The sequence below is a fragment of the Macaca thibetana genome, chromosome 7, assembly GCF_024542745.1.
Source record: "Macaca thibetana thibetana isolate TM-01 chromosome 7, ASM2454274v1, whole genome shotgun sequence".
Lineage (NCBI taxonomy): Eukaryota > Metazoa > Chordata > Mammalia > Primates > Cercopithecidae > Macaca > Macaca thibetana.
Genome location: NC_065584.1, coordinates 160,067,247 through 160,083,026, shown reverse-complemented (window position 1 = coordinate 160,083,026; position 15,780 = coordinate 160,067,247). Strand labels below are relative to the sequence as shown.

The following is a 15,780-nucleotide window of genomic DNA, read 5'->3' as shown; positions in this document are numbered from 1 at the left end:
AAAAGATACCAAGAACTCCACTAGCAAACGAAATGAGCTCTCGGCTGGGAGCAGTAGTTCACGCCTGTAATCCCAGCACGTTGGCAAACCAAGGTGGGAGGATCACTTTATGTCAGGTGTTCAAGACCAGCCTGGGCAGCACAGTGAATTCACATCTCTACAAAAATTTTTAAGAATTAGCTGGGCATCGTGGCACACACCTGTAGTCCTAGCTACTTGGGAGGATGAGATAGGAAAATTGCTTCAGCTCAGCAGTACAAGGCTGTGGTAGCTATGATCATGCCACTGCACTCCAGTCTGGGTGACAGAGCAAGATCTACATAATTACAGTCTGTCCTGCTCCTGTTTATGTTAAAATGCTTTCAATCAGCAGGATAAAATTTAAGTGAAATGTGACTTTGGAGGTTGGCCAGAAAATAGGCAATGGAGAAACAGGCACTTCCCACGAGAAAAAAAATGACCACTAAGCATATAAAAAAGATTCAAGGCTGTAATCCCAGCACTTTAGGAGGCCAAGGCGGGTGGAACACCTGAGGTCAGGAGTTCGAGACCAGCCTGACCAACATGATGAAACCCCATCTCTACTTAAAAATACAAAATTAGCCAGGTATGGTGGCGGGTACCTGTAATCCCAGCTGCTTGGGAAGCTGAGGCAGGAGAATGGCTTGAACCCAGGAGACAGAGGTTGCAGTGAGCCGAGATTGCACTGTTGCATTCCAGCCTGGGCGATAGAGCAAGACTCCATCTAAAAAAAAAAAATTCCAAAGCACTAGAAACCAAAGAAATGCAATGAAAACAATGAGATTTTCTCCTTAAATACCAGTAAAGTGGACAAATGGAAGGGGGACACTGGAGCTCTGCCACTTTGGGAGTATAAACTCTGAACCAATTTTTCTGCAGGATAATTTGAAAATTTCTATGAAAAATCTTAAAAGTGTTTTATGTTATTTTCCTCCAGAAATTCTACTTCTATGAATTCAGCCCAAAAATGCTTGCTTGCATCCATTAAAATATATATATAAGAAAATTTACTTCTGGGGTGACAATGATTAACTTAATATACATCAAGCTTTTAAAAAGGATGATGCCAAGGATATATTTACTGCCATAGAAATATGCCCAAAACATAGTGACAAAAGACTATATATTATGATTCTACTTTTTAAAATGTTCAAATGCATAAAGATGTAAAAAAACAACAAACCAGAATGTTTTGAGTGGCAACATTAAAGACTTTTCTTCATATTTTGTCTTCCAAATTATCACAAGAAGAACGTGATTTTCTTTATAATCAGGGAGAAGTATTATTTTCATTTATTTACATTTAAATTTCTTTCCTTATTTTTTCTCATGTATGTATCGCATGTACTCTAGAGAGCTTGAATCCCTACCTCTTGAGGTAAATCAGACCATTTTGGTCTCCATCAACTTGCCTTTTCTGGACATTTCAAATCAATGGAATTACACAATATGTGTTCTCCTGTCTGGTTTTTTTTACTTAGCTAATGTTTTTGAGGTTGGTCCATGACATATGACAGGTTTTGGTAGTTTGTTCCTTTCATTACTGAGTAGAAGTCCACCAATGGATATAGCACATTTTGTCAGCAGAGAACCTTTTAAACTTTGATTTCAACTTCCTGTGGTCTAAGTGAAACCCCCAGAACACAGGACTTCTAGGGAAAGTTGCTGTGTATGTCAAAATAACTACTTAGCAGAACCAGCTTTGTCCTCAGGACCCTGAACTGCTGCAGACATTTTTATAATTTTGCAACTTCTTTTTTCACAAGCAAGTTTTGTTCTACTACTACACATCAGGACTTTTGAAGCATCTGATACATCCATCAAATAAGTATGAGCATGTGTCTCAGTGGACAAGTGAAACCATCTATGGTACACTGCATATTTTTTCCTCCCCTAGACTGGACCAGGGAATCTCTCAGCTTTCTAGAGTACCCTTTCCACACTGACAAAGCCGAACAGTATTAAAGACCCTGCTGCCTTCGTTAGGCACATTTGGAGGGGAGGCCCAGCAGCAAGGGTGGAGAGGAAAAAGAGAGGGGAGCTTGTGGAACAGGAAGCCCCCCGGGGTCCGTACATGGCTCCCTGCTGTTGAGGATGTTGTGGATGGGGAAGTGCTGATGGTGTCCTGAGGCAGCCTAGCACCTCCACTGGGCCCAGAAGGTCTTGACTTTGGAAGCTTACCCATGTTCCAGAAGTGTCCAAAAGCTGTTTTTGCTTTTGTTCTTTTCATAAGAAATCATTACTTGGTAGTTAGTTATTTGTCTTTCTTTGGGAGAGGGACGGAGCTTTAAAACTGAAGAACATAATTTTCATTAAAATATCAAAAATGGAAAAAAGTTACTTTGTAAACAATTTGCTCTACAAACCAAATGGTAGCTGTTGAGAATCTCAATAAAAGGTTAAATGCATTTGCTGCTGTTAGAAGAAATAAAGAAAAAAATTAGAATAAAGAAAAAAATGCATTTGCTGGCAGAGGTACCATTAGCCTAAGGTTGGGTCACTGTGTCATCATACTGTGGTGGGGGGTATGTGTGGTGCATATGTGTGAAACTTTTCATCTCAGGATGGATCATAATCTTAGCTGCAGTTTTTCTTTCAAATAGGGTTAAACAGTAGGAAAACATGGGCTTGGAAGTGACAGACCTGAGTGAACCAGCTCAGCTTAAAGAAAAATCCAATAAAACTAACTTTTAATAATCCTGAGGTTGGTTTTTGAAACAATAGATACAATGATTTACTTTAAGCATCTGGTTATGATTTTGAATTAGTAATACATACTGTCCAAACCCCCTTTTTTTCTTATGGAAACAGAGGTTTCACCCAGAACCACAAAACACTGATTTTTTTTTAAAGACAGGGTGTCACTCTGTCATACAAGCTGCAGTGGAGTGGTGGATCTCAGCTCACTGCAGCCTCCACCTCCCACCTTAGCCTCCCAAGTAGCTGGGACCACAGGCACCACCGCGTCTGGCTAATTTATTTCATTTTGTGTACAGATGGGGTTTTGCCTTGTTGCCCAGGGTGGTCTCAAACTTCTAGGCTCAAGTGGTTCACCCACTTCAGCCTCCCAAAGTGCTCTGTCTACAGGCATCAGCCAGTGTCCAACCTGCAGTGACTTTTTAAAACATAAGTTCAAGCATCTGGTCTTAACTTCTTTAATTGGAGGTATCTCTTCTCTCATTTTTCTCATCTTTGGTGTTCCCCCAGAGTTCACTGCTGACTGGATGTACAACATATATTTCAAAGTCAAGGCTGGACTGGGTGCAGTGACTCATGCCTATAATTGCAGGACTTTGGGAGTCCAAGGCAGGCAGATTGCTTGGGTCCAGGAGTCCTAGACCAGCCTGACCAACAGGGAGAAACCCTGTCTCTACAAAAAATACAAAAATTAGCCAGGTGTGGTGGTGCATGCCTGTAATCTCAGCTACTCAGGAGGCTAAGGCAGGAGAATCACTTGAATCCAGGAGGTAGAGGTTGCGGTGAGCTGAGATCATGCCATCGCACTCCAGCCTGGGCAACAAGAGTGAAACTCCATTTCAGAAACAAAACCACACACAAAAACTAGAACGACTTTCTTCTGGAGTAGTCTATGTGTGCCACCTACCTAACCTACTGAATGAAACCCAGATCCTTTCCTATTTCTCCCAGTTGCAAGGCACTGTTACAAGGTTCAGACTATCCAGAAATAAAAAGCCAGGAAATAGCAAACGCTATGCATTTGTGGAGTTTAAGTCTGAGGATTTTGCCAAGATAGTTGCTGAAACAATGAACAACTACCTGTTTGGTGAAAGACTCTTGGAGAGTCATTTTATGCCATCTGAAAAAGTACAGAAAGAACTCTTTCAAGACTGGAATATTCCATTTAAGCAGCCATCATATCCATCAGTGAAATGTATAATTAGAATCAGCACTTACAAAAAAGCTACAGAAGGAGGAGCAATTTAAAAACAAAGAAGGATTACTCAGGAAGAAACTAGCTTAAAAAGGAATTGATTATGATTTTCTTTCTTTGATTTTACAGAAAATGGAAAGTATTTCAAAAATGAATTGTCAGATGTCTACAAAAGCCCAGGTTTTATGTAAAAAGAAGAAAAAGGTTTTAGGCACTTCTGACACTCCTGAGAAGACAGTGGATATCTATGGCCCCACATTGGTTTGTACATCAACATTTTTAAAGAAATGAAAAATCTGAAGTGGCTGAAATGAATGATGATGATGAAGATAATGAAATAGTTTTCAAACTGCCCATATCCTGTGTCAAAGAGGAAATATAAGAGACTCAAACACCTACACATTCACAGAAGACGAAGAAAAAGCAGTCAGTGATATTCAATGTATATAGATTTCTTCTGAAAAATATTTTCATGAGAAAAATACAAAAAATTAACTGGGCAAGTTGGCTGACACCTGTAGTCCCAGCTACTCAGGAGGCAGAAGTGGATCACCTGAGCCCGGGAAGTTGAGGCTACAGTGAGCCGTGACCAAGCCACTGTTCTCCAGCCAAGTCAAGTCATTACATTTATCTTGACCTATTCTAGGCTGGCTTAAGTGGGATTTGTATTAAGAATACAACAGGCAACCTCACAGACATCTAAGTACAAAACTCAAAATAGGACCACACCATGGAAGGCCTGCATGGGCTGGGAGGTGATTTTCCTCTCCTGCATGCCTTCACTCTGGACTTCTGCTCCATGCTTGTGATTTGCTCTGCAGATGAACATTCGGCATGTGCTCCAGGCTCCTCCAGCCTCTGAGGCTTTGGCTTGCCCTGGCAGTACCCCTGGTCCCAGTGTTACTGGACTTTCCATACAGATGCTCCTCTGCAAAAAATCTATTGAAAACTCTCTGTGTCATTTCCAATGAGCAGGAGAGAGAATCTGATCTGCCTAGCAGTGAGGGTGGGAGTTCCCTAGTTGTCCCTGGATTTGTAGTGCTGCCCTTTCCAGAGACTTGAGGAGGGGCCACATATCCAAAAAGAGGGTGCGGGTGGGGCATCAGTAATACAGTCTACTTCTACTAGAAAGTATAAAGTAGAGGTGGTGGCTCACACCTATAATCCCAGCACTTTAGGAGGCTGAAGCAGGCAGATCACTTGAGCTCAGGAGTTTGAGACCAGACGGGGCAACAGGGCAAAACCCCATCTCTACTAATAATACAAAAAGTTAGCTGGGCATGGTGGCACATACCTGTAGTCCCAGGTACTTAGGAGGCCAGGGTGGAAGCATAGCTTGAGCCCAGGAAATAGAGGCCGCAGTGAGCTGAGATCATGATGCCACTGTACTCCAGCCTGGTCGACAGAGTGAGACCCTGTCTCAAAAGCAAACAGAGAAACAAACAAACAAAAAGGATAAAGTGGAAGCATCTGTATGCAAGATTGAAGTCATGCTTTCCATCTATTTTTTTCACCTTTCCTTTTTTTCTAAAACACTGTATCTTAAGCTTGTCCCTATGTTATCAAGTACTCATGAGCATTATTTGAATGGTTGTATAGGAATCCATTATCTGGACTCATTGTCATTTATCCATCTGCAGTTGCTGGACATACTGCCCTTTCTGCCACACTCAGTCACCCTTCTGACTTTACACTGTGTCCAGTTATCTACTAATACACATACTAGTCATTTAGGACTTAAAGTTAAGAATAGTTATTATGGTTCCTAACACTTCAAAAAGAATGTATCTTCCTAAAAATGTCTTGGTGGTTATACTTTTAAAGCAAAATAGACAAATTGATGTTGAAATTAATGTTTTGCTTTCTTCTTGTATCTATTTTCACTTCTCTGTCATTTTGATGGAGAAAGTTTCATGTGGAAGGATTTTTATTTCAAAACAGAAAGAGCATGTGACATGAGAATGGGAACACTGAAAGGTTCAACTTTCTAGTTTACTAAGTTTGTCACAAAAGCTACTGACAGTTAATCATGATTGACCTGTATTGAAAGTGAATTAACATTATGTACAACTTAAGCACTATACTTTCTATTGGATATAGAAAAATAGGTGGCGTGTTTGTAAAAGTATTGGGCTAGGAGTCAGGAAGCTTGACTGTTAGTCCCAATTGTGCTTCTTCAACTGAGCACCCCTAGGCAATAATTTAGCAGCTATCTCTTAAAAACCTAATGAATTTCAGGCTTTGTAGTTGGGCTGGGAATATAGACATAGATACTGCATTCATGATTCTCCAAGGCTCCCTTTGTCACTTGGCTTACAGTGAGCTTTCTTATGCATTGTGTAAATCTGTCTCCTAACAGGCCCCTACTCTGTCTCCAACCTGCTTCCCAGGGCAGTTGTGAGGATCAAATGAGGGAGAATATGTGTGAAACAAAGTGTAAATGATTTTAAAATGTAATAAAAATATGATCCATGGAAAATTATTTAAAGATCCTTAGAATTTTAAATAAACAGTACGTTAGGCCAGGCTCTGTGGCTCACAACTGTAATCCCAGCACTTTGGGAGGCTGAGGCGGGCAGATCACAAGGTCAGGAGATCAAGACCATCCTGGCAAGCACGGTGAAACCCCGTCTCTACTAAAAATACAAATTATTCGCTGGGGGTGGTGGCGTGTGCCTGTAATTCCAGCTACTCAGGAAGCTGAAGCAGGAGAATCGCTTGAACCAAGGATTCAGAGGTTGCGGTGAGCTGAGATCAAGCCACTGCACTTCAGCCTGGTGACACAGCGAGACTCTGTCTCAAAAAACAACAACAACAACAACAAGTACATTAACCTGAATTCTCTCTGGTTTTGATTTTAAATAGATATGAAAATTTTTCAATGGACCACTGAGACGGTTGAAAATCTTGGCTTGATTATTCTCCAAGAGAATGATACAGTGGTTTGCATGATTAATTTTCTAAAATTGCTAGCAAAAGAAATCAAAACCTTTTTTGAGTTGCTGTATAATGGAGAAATGTTTTATGTGTTCACTAACAGCTTGCCTTTGTTTGATTCCAGCTGCAGCATATCGTTGAGTGATGAGATCTGTGTGCAGGTGACTGACCTTTACCTGGCACAAAATAATAATGGGGCCACGGGAGGCCAGCTGAACACACAGAACTCAAGGAGTCTCCTGGAATCAATGTGTCAGCGGTAAAGCTGAGCAGCTAATGTCAGGTGAGAATTGATTTAAGGTGAGATTTGCTCAGGTAGTCAAAGAACTTGCTGGTGACAATGTAAGTTGTTAGGATTCTCTGAACCAGAAGTTAAAGCCGGGATACTCTGACCCCGTGATTCTACTCCTGGAACTTTTTAGAATTCCTAATGAGTTCACCAGAGAAATACAAAGTGGAAGTAACTATCTTCCTGGACAATCTACTTTGTTTCTTTCTTCCTTTAAAAAAAAAAAACAAACTAGTTATATATGATTTTTACAATTTTGTATTCTTCTTTTTCTCTGAATATTTTCATAGTATGCTTTGTAAATATTATAGTTAGAAAAATGTTGGCACATGAAATCCATGGTCATGGTCATTATAGAAAATAGGCCTGGCACACACGGCTCACACTTGTAATCCCAGCACTCTGGGAGGCCGAGGTGGGTGAATCACTTAAGACCAGCTTGAGCAACATGGCAAAACCCCATCTCTGCAAAAAATACAAAAATCCAAAAATTAGCCAGGTGTGGTGGCATGTGCCTGTAGTACCAGCTACTCAGGAGACTGAGGTGGGAGGATGGCTTAAGTCTGTGAGGTCAAGGCTACAGTGATCCCTGATCGGGTCACTGCACTCCAGCCTGGGTGACAGAGCAAGACCCTATGTCCAAAAAATAAAAGAAAAAAAATGCAGATAACCAAAACAAGTCACCTTAGAATTCTTTCCTGAAATTACCATTGGTGACATTTCTAGACTTTTCTATGTCTGAGTATATATTTTGAAAAACTTTATACTGGATAAATGGGTTTTAACTTTTTTTTTGAGACAGGGTCACGCTCTGTTGCACAGGCTGGAGTGCAGTGGTGAGATCATGGCTCATGCAAACTCTGCCTCCTGGGTTCAAGTAATTACTGTGCCTCAGCCCCCCCAGTAGCTGGAATTATAGGTCTGTGCCACTACACGAGCTAATTTCTGTGTTTTTAGTAGGGCTGTGATCTCTATGTGTCTCTGGGCCATCAGGCTCTTCCCCTCTCTAAACCTCGGTGTTCCCCTTCTAGAGAATGGGCAGAATTTTCTTCAGACAATACTTGCTCATGTGTTGGGGCCACAGAGAGGAACGGGGCATAGAGTTTCAGCAAGGAGCTGGACATAGGCGAGAAGCAGTCAAGATCAGAGGGATGAGAGGGTCCCGTCACGTCCCTGATTGCCCAGGACCTCACTTAGTCCTCACATGCATGACAAGATCTGTCCCACCAAGTCAGAGGCAAAACCCCTCAGCTCTGCCCCAGTGCAGGGGCTGCAAGAAACACATATCTCCTCTTGAGGCCTCCTGATAGGATGACTTCTGCAAGCTCATGCCATCCTAACAGGGAGAGCTGTTCCACACCCAGGTTGGGAGAGCGATGGGTGAAATCAGTCCCCTCCAGATACACACAGCCTGGAGCTGCTCTCCAAGGACCCCTCAGTCACAGAAGGCACTGGTCCTCCTACAGTGCTGCCCCACCCTCACCACCGCAGCCTCCTGGGGGTGCAGTCAGGGGTGCCCTCCTTCAGGCTCTGCCCTCGCACCCACTCCTACACAGCTACTCTCCCTGCTGGCTGCCCCAGAGACCAGATTGGTTTGGGCCTCTGCCTCCACAGGCCCAAACTACCATCTCTTCTGCTCCCCAGAAAGCCAGTTCCCAGCAGACAGACCATGTTCCCTCTTCATGCCTCAACACAGAGGGCCCATCATAACCCCCTTAGCAGATGGTAGAGCTCCCCACGCATCCTCTTAAAGAGGCTTCACCATTGATGGCCACAAACCCCACCATGACCTCCTCCCAGGGAGTGAATTTTCTTACATGTCTCCCACCAGAGCAGCGACAAAATAAAACATAAAAGCAGCATCTGTTAAATTGTCAGCAACATTTCCTACTAGGATCAACTCTCAGAGTGAGCAGTGTATTCCATTAGATGGATCAGTGCAGGGGTAGCAAGCGTTTTCTGTAAAGGGCCAGATGGAAACTCTTTAAGGCTCCGCAGGCCACTGTGTCTCCATCATCACATACTCAAACCCTCCCCTGCAGCAAGAAAGCAGCCCTAGACAACATGTCAACAAATGAGCATGGCCATGTTCCCCGAAACCTTTCTTTATGGATGTGGAAGTTTGCATGTCATGTACTTCTCATGTGTCACAAGATAAGATTCTACTTTCCATGTTTTCAACCATTTAAACATGTAAAAGTCATTCTTAGCTCATGGGTCATACAAAAACAGGCAGCAAGAAATCTCGTTTTTAGACCAGCGGCGGCTGACCCCCGGATGGAGCATTAGAGCTTGGGTGCGCGCCCCACCCCAGGGCTTCCAGGAGAGGGAGAGCAGGCTGATGCCACCTCCACCCCCATCGCTCTAGGGGAGAAGGCGGAGCTGGTGCTGTATGAAGTTTGGCTGCAGATCCTGGGCCAGCCCTACCCAAGGCCTTGGAGGACAAAACCAGCTCTGACTTCTGGGCACTTCAGGGGCAGCTGACAAGAGGGGTGAAGTGGTGTAATGAAGTAGGGCGGTCGGGGAAGAGGCCTCAGGAAGATGGGGGATTACTGGACAAGACTTTGTTAGAGTTGTGACCTTCTTCATCCTCTCGTGATCCCCCAGCTGACCCTTGTCCTCAGACCTCTACAAAACTTTGACCAAGAGGTGGTGGAGGAATTCTGGTGGGTCCAGGGTAGCCCTGGGTGGCCCGGGGCTCAAACCTGGGGTCTGGGGTTGAGGGCAGAAATCTGGGAAGCAGAGCTCCTGCCTGGCCATAGCCTTCTTGGTCTGCTCTAGGCACTCCTAGCCCCAAACCTGGTATTGTAAAAAGTGATTTCTGGATATTTAGAAAGTCATCCGGTGTCAGGAGCTGGGAGGGTCCAAGGATAGAGCCCACAAGAGGAGGAAGATTGAAAAGGGGTCAGAGTGGGATTGGGAGCTGCTGAGGGCAAGGCCCACCCCCAACCCTGACCCCCAAACCCAGCCACAATGCCAGTCAGCCTCAGGCCAGAGGGCGTGAGCAACGGGGGCCCTGGCTGCTCTACAGTGGATCAGAGCCACTGGGTGTGTGTGGGGGGGTCTTCCAGGGGAGGTTTGGGGATGCCCGGGCAAGGTAAGGCAGGCTCCCAGGGCAGAGACTGAGGCTGACCCCTCCAGCCCCCATACTGCAGCGGGGGAACACCGGAATAGGCAAGAGTCTTAACCTAGAAAGCCCCAGCAGCTCCTGTGCCCATCAGGACACCGTTGAGGCTTGGTGGTGGTGGAACCCAGGAATGGTCTTTGAACCCACGACCTGCAAGGGGAAGCCAAGGACAGTCCTGGCCCGTAGGCTCACCTACCTGCAGGTAGTGGGCAGGCCCAGTGAGGGGACCCCAGGAGCCCAGACCATGAGGTTACCTGGCCAAAGACAGCAGCCAGCACCAAGACATCAAAGAGGGTGGGTAGAAAGGTCTTCACATGGGGGTTGACTGCAGCCAGCACCAGGTTCCTCTGTACTTCTGGAACACACAGGCCTCTCCTTCCTATCCCTGAAGTGCCCCTGCCCCCACCCCAGCACCCTAAAGAACAGCCCAGTAGATGCATTTGTCCTGGATCAGCCCCACTGTCCAAGCAACTGCAATTTCTGACTAGAGAGCCAGGGCGGGGCAGGGTATAGGAGGGGTCCCTGGAAGATGCTCCCCGGAATGCCCTGGTGCCTAAAACGTTCCCCATTGGGCCTTCTCAGGGAGGGAGGGTTATGGCAGCCTGTTCTCTCCAGCCACCTCCATCACCACAGGAGCTCTTACAGATGTTACAGGAGAGAATTGACCCACTGGCGCCAGAAAAAGCATGGATGCAGCACTGAGGCTGAGGCTAAGTGGACTCTGGGAGACCGTCACTCTGTCTTCAAGCTTTGGTCTCCTGATCCTCTACAAGCCAGGCTGTTTCAGGATTTGCATGAGGCCTTGCACAGAGACAGAGTTCAAACACAGCTGGTGAATACAGTGGGCTTTAGGAAGGGGGCATATACCTAGTGGTGGGGGCTGGGTACCAAGGAAAGGAGGCCCTATGGCTAGCATGGCCTGTCTGCAGGTGACACAATGACACATGAACCATGTGAGGAGAGAGGGTCCACCTGGAAGTGTGGACCAGCCAGATGGCCACCAAGCTGGATGGCCACCGCCAGAGCCTGCAGGACAGCAGAGGGGGTTGGGAAGGGACAGAGGACAGCTGAGGGGCAGGGAACATGGTTTCCTTCATACAGACACATCAGTCTTCCCAAAGTGGTTCTTCCTCAAGGGGGTGAGGGGAGATTCAAGACACACCTCTAGTCTACCTCAAACCATCTCAGGAGGCCACCACCAATGCACACAGGCCAGCTGCATTGTCACAGTGACCCCAGAAGAGCACAGCCCTGTCCTTCAGATGAATAAACAGAGGGAGAGACACATCTCACAGCCAGGAGCAGGGACTCAGACCAGGTCCAGCTGCAGTGCTGCCTCGATGGCTCCGCCTGCACCTCCTCCAGGACTCAGTTCCTGCTAACAAGTGAGCACTTGAGTACGGGTGAAATAGGTCCTATTATCCCTGTCCAGCTGCTGGGGAAAGGGAAGCAAGGCACAGGTGACTTGCCCAAGGCCAACGTGACAGGGCTGGTTCAACCCCGTCTGTCTCAGCCAGCACATCCCCATGGCAGAGGCTTTACTGTGATCCAAACCTGGAAGGTGGAACTCCTTCCAATGTCCCACCCAGGGCACAGACCATGCAGCCCCATGTTTGGGGAGGTGACAGTGTGAGAAACAATCTGGCTTGGCCATGGACTCTTGGAGCCCAGGGTTTCCTAGGGCCAGGAGAGCTCTGGAGCCCACTCCAACACCTACTGTAAACCTGGAATCCGCACCTGCAGGAGATCAGGAGAGGGGTTCAGCCTCCGCCGCACCTACAGCAAGGTGAGACAGGTACAGGTGGGCGCCCTGCTTCCAACCAGCCTCAGGTGGGCAGGAAGCAGATCTCCTGCTTGACCTTCCTCTCCTGCCTCCCCCAAGTAGAGGAGAAGGGGCAGCCACCCATCAGGCCTTTACCCAGATAGAAGCCACTGAAGCTAGGTCCCAACAGGCGAGTGTGACCCCTGACTATCCCAGGCCTGGCCCAAGGCAGTCCTGTCTCTGGTGAGGACCTGGTAGACAGGAGATGTGATGTCCCCAAGTGGCTCTATAAACCTCTGATTGAGGATAATCCAGGAAATGGACAAGACCATCATGCTCAGCCAAGAACCTGGCAGGCAGAAGGGGAACCAGGGGAAGGCAAAAGTCAGTTTGGGCCCAGGCCTAGCCCCTGGAAGGGTGGTGGATGAGGGGTCAGCCACAGTGACACGGAATGGATGGCCACGGGCTGGGTGGCCAAGGCTCTCAACTCCTGCAGCCCCTGCAGAACATCTGCCCAGGCCTGGCTCTGCACTCAGCCTTCTGCCTGGAGCCACAGGTGCCTGGACACTGGCATCCAATAGGGATGGTGGTAGGAAAGGCACTGTGGCCACATGTGGGCACCTAAGCATGGGACAGAGGAGTATCTTGCCCCCAAAGAAACCACAGAGGCCAAGAGCTTAAGCAGATGTGACGCCATCAATAAACCCTCTTGTCCTGGGTCACATCAATTAATTCAGCGCCTACCCTGACCCTGAAGCTGCAGCTCAGTCTGGTTGAGACTCACAGAGAGATGTTAGTGCTGGGCAGGGGGCCTGGCCCAGCCTGCAATGTCCAGCAAAGCTGTGGGCTGGACAAGAATCTCTGAAGATTAGTCCAGCACAAGGAGAGCTGTGCCTGGGCAGGGAGTGGCGGCAATGCCCAAGGTGCAGGAGGCCTGAGGACCTTTAACTAGGTAGGGTTCCAGGTCAGGATGCACAGAAGAGAAGGTGGCATGGCAGCATCCTGCCCGAGGCCAGGCTATAAACCTAGGGGCCACCTTGTCGAGCCTAAACCATGCTGCCACCCAGATGCCATCCTTCAAATGTGAGGCAGGGATGGGAGAGCCCCCAGAACCCTCATCCCTCCTGCCCCAAGCTGGTTCCCATCCCTCACCAGAAGGAAAGGGGACTCTTCTATGGGGCACAGAATGCCCGCCAGGTTCTCTATCACCTGGGGGAAGGGGCAGTGGGGAGGGGGAGCTGCAGGTGGATGAGAAAGAACTCAGATCCCTCTCTGTCCCTACCTGACAGGTGACCTCCAGCAAGCTGCTTTCATTGCCTGGGGCCAAGGAGAGTCACAGGGAAGGGACCAGGTTAAAAGAGCTCCACCCTGGAGCCCAGAGCCACCTACAGAGAAAACCCCCCATCCTCCTGATTCTGCTCCCAACTCTCGCTGCTGGGATAACATACTCACCATCAGAGAGGCTGTGGGAGGCAGAGGCTGACCCTGCTCCTTCAGGCACCACAGTGGGTTTGGGTCTACATTCTTCATGATCAGGGAGGGGGTCCCTGGGATCACAAAGGTGAGGGGCAGCTTCTTGGGCTCCAGGTGCTCCAAAGTAGACCCTGCAGGGCACCAGAGCTAGAAGGGTGTTAGGGAGGCCAGGCGCAGTGGCTCAGGCTTGTAATCTCTCCACTTTGAAAGGCTGAGGTGGGTGGATCACGAGGTCAGGAGATCAAGGCCATCCTGGGTACAATGGTGAAACCCCCTCTCTACTAAAACTACAAAAAATTAGCTGGGCATGGTGGCATGCACCTGTACTCCCAGCTACTCAGAAGGCTGAGACAAGAGAATCACTTGAACCCAGCAGGCAGAGGTTGAACAGGGCCAGGACCTGAGCTCTGCCTGGCCATGGTGACTCTGAGCCAGGTAAGCATTCTGTCACTGTGTCTCATGGGGGATGTCAGCATTACCTCTGGAGTCAAAGTAGGTAAGCCAGGGTAACCAGAGTTCCCAGTAGGGACCAAGACCAAAGGATGCAGGGGTCGGGCCTATCCCGGAAGGTCAGGTTGGATGAGGGGCTCTGTGAAGCTGGGGCAACTGAGAGCCTGCCCTTCAGGTTACAGGCATCTGGCTCCTGGTCTAGACCCTCATATGCCATCCAGAGACCCAACCCTAGGGACAATTCCTCCCAGGCTGGTAGCAGAGAGTCGATCCTTATACTCACCTTACCAAAAGTTCTGAAATGAGGGGGCCTATGGGTGGGGGAAAGACTCGTCAGGACAAAGTTCTCAGGTGCAGGTATGGTTTTAGCTGGGCCTTAGGGCACCCAGAGAGGTAGGTGACAGGCCCGCTCACAAAGCCTGCCAGAGCATGCAGGAGGGACACAGGTGTAGTGGTGAGAATGTTCTGGAAGTCAGCAGGCAGCCTCTTACTCACCAATGGGGCCAAGTACAGTCAGGTCCCCACACCAGGAGAAGCTGGTATCCACACGCTGGTGCACTTTGTTTCTTGTTTTAGAGACAGGGTCTTGCTCTGTTGCACAGGCTGGAGGGCAATGGTGCAATCATAGCTCGCTGCAGCCTTGACCTCCTGGGTTCATGCGATCTTCCCACCTCAGCCTCCTGAGTAGCTGGGACCACAGGTGCATGCCACCATGCCTAGTTTTATTTTTTGCAGAGACAGGGCCTCGCTATGTTGCCCAGGCTGGTCTCAAGAGCTTTCTACCTCAGGCTCCCAAAACACTGGGATTACAGGGACAAGCCAGCACTCCTGGCCACGCTGGTGCATTTTGGCTGCCATGGTGCACAGGAGGTATGAGCTCCAGGGGTGCAGAGTCTGCTTCTGGACCTCTACCCAGGCCTGCACCCAGACTGACCCCTGGGCAGCAGGGAACAGGTGTGGAGAGAACGCAGCAAGCAGAGTGGGCTAGCCAGTGATGGAGATACAGGCTGGGATTAGGAGAGGTAGGGCTCCAGGCTTCAGCCTAGTGGCCGTGCCCAACCCCTTGGGGCCAAGATGACTTCCTAGGAAGCCAGGCATGGAGGCCAGCATGCACCTGAACTGAGGACAGAAGACTCTGATGGGGGGGGGCCTCTGACGTAGTTTGGATACTTGTCCCATCCACATCTCGTGTTGAAATGTGATCCCCAAAGCTGGAGGTGGGGCCTACAGTGTAAGGTGTTTGGGTCATGGTGGGGGACCCCTCTTGAATGGATTAGTGCCCTCCCCATGGTAATGAGTGAGTTTTCTTCTTTTCTTTTTTCTTTTCTTTTCTTTTCTTTTTTTTTTCTGAGACAGATTTTGCTCACAGCCCAGGCTGGAGTGCAGTGGTGTGATCTCAGCTCACTGCACCCTCCATCTCCCAGGTTCAAGTGATTCAATGAGTGAGTTTTTTTATCAGTTCACAGGAGAGCTGGTTGTTTAAAAGAGCCTGATGCCTCCTCTCTCTTTCTTCCTCTTTCACCATGCGACAGGCCTGCTCCCTCTTTGCCTCCCGCCAGGAGTAAAAGCTTCCTGGGACTGTTTGCACCAGGGTCTGCACACCCGTCATCCCAGACCTCAGTCAGTACCTCCTTCCCTCTGCAGGCCCTCTCCCTCTGTCCATCTGCCTACTCCACATGCCCTGATCTGAAGCCTGCCTCCCCCCCTCATGGAGCCCTCCAAGATGCTCCTAGCCCCAGATCTCTGGTCCCACAACACCTTCTGGGCCTAGATTCTGCCTTCTCAGAAGTCTGGGAGACAGGGCCCCACCTGGTCATAGCCTTCTAGCT

The 15,780-nt window shown here is 48.2% G+C and overlaps 1 protein-coding gene and 1 pseudogene across 1 annotated transcript in view; one reads left to right on the top strand and one right to left on the bottom strand.

The window, feature by feature from the left end:
- Positions 1 to 15,780, bottom strand: part of LOC126960021 (COMM domain-containing protein 4) — a 130,959-nt gene that overhangs the window by 38,762 nt on the left and 76,417 nt on the right. The window lies entirely within an intron of this gene.
- Positions 2,644 to 9,623, top strand: LOC126959309 (MKI67 FHA domain-interacting nucleolar phosphoprotein-like; annotated as a pseudogene).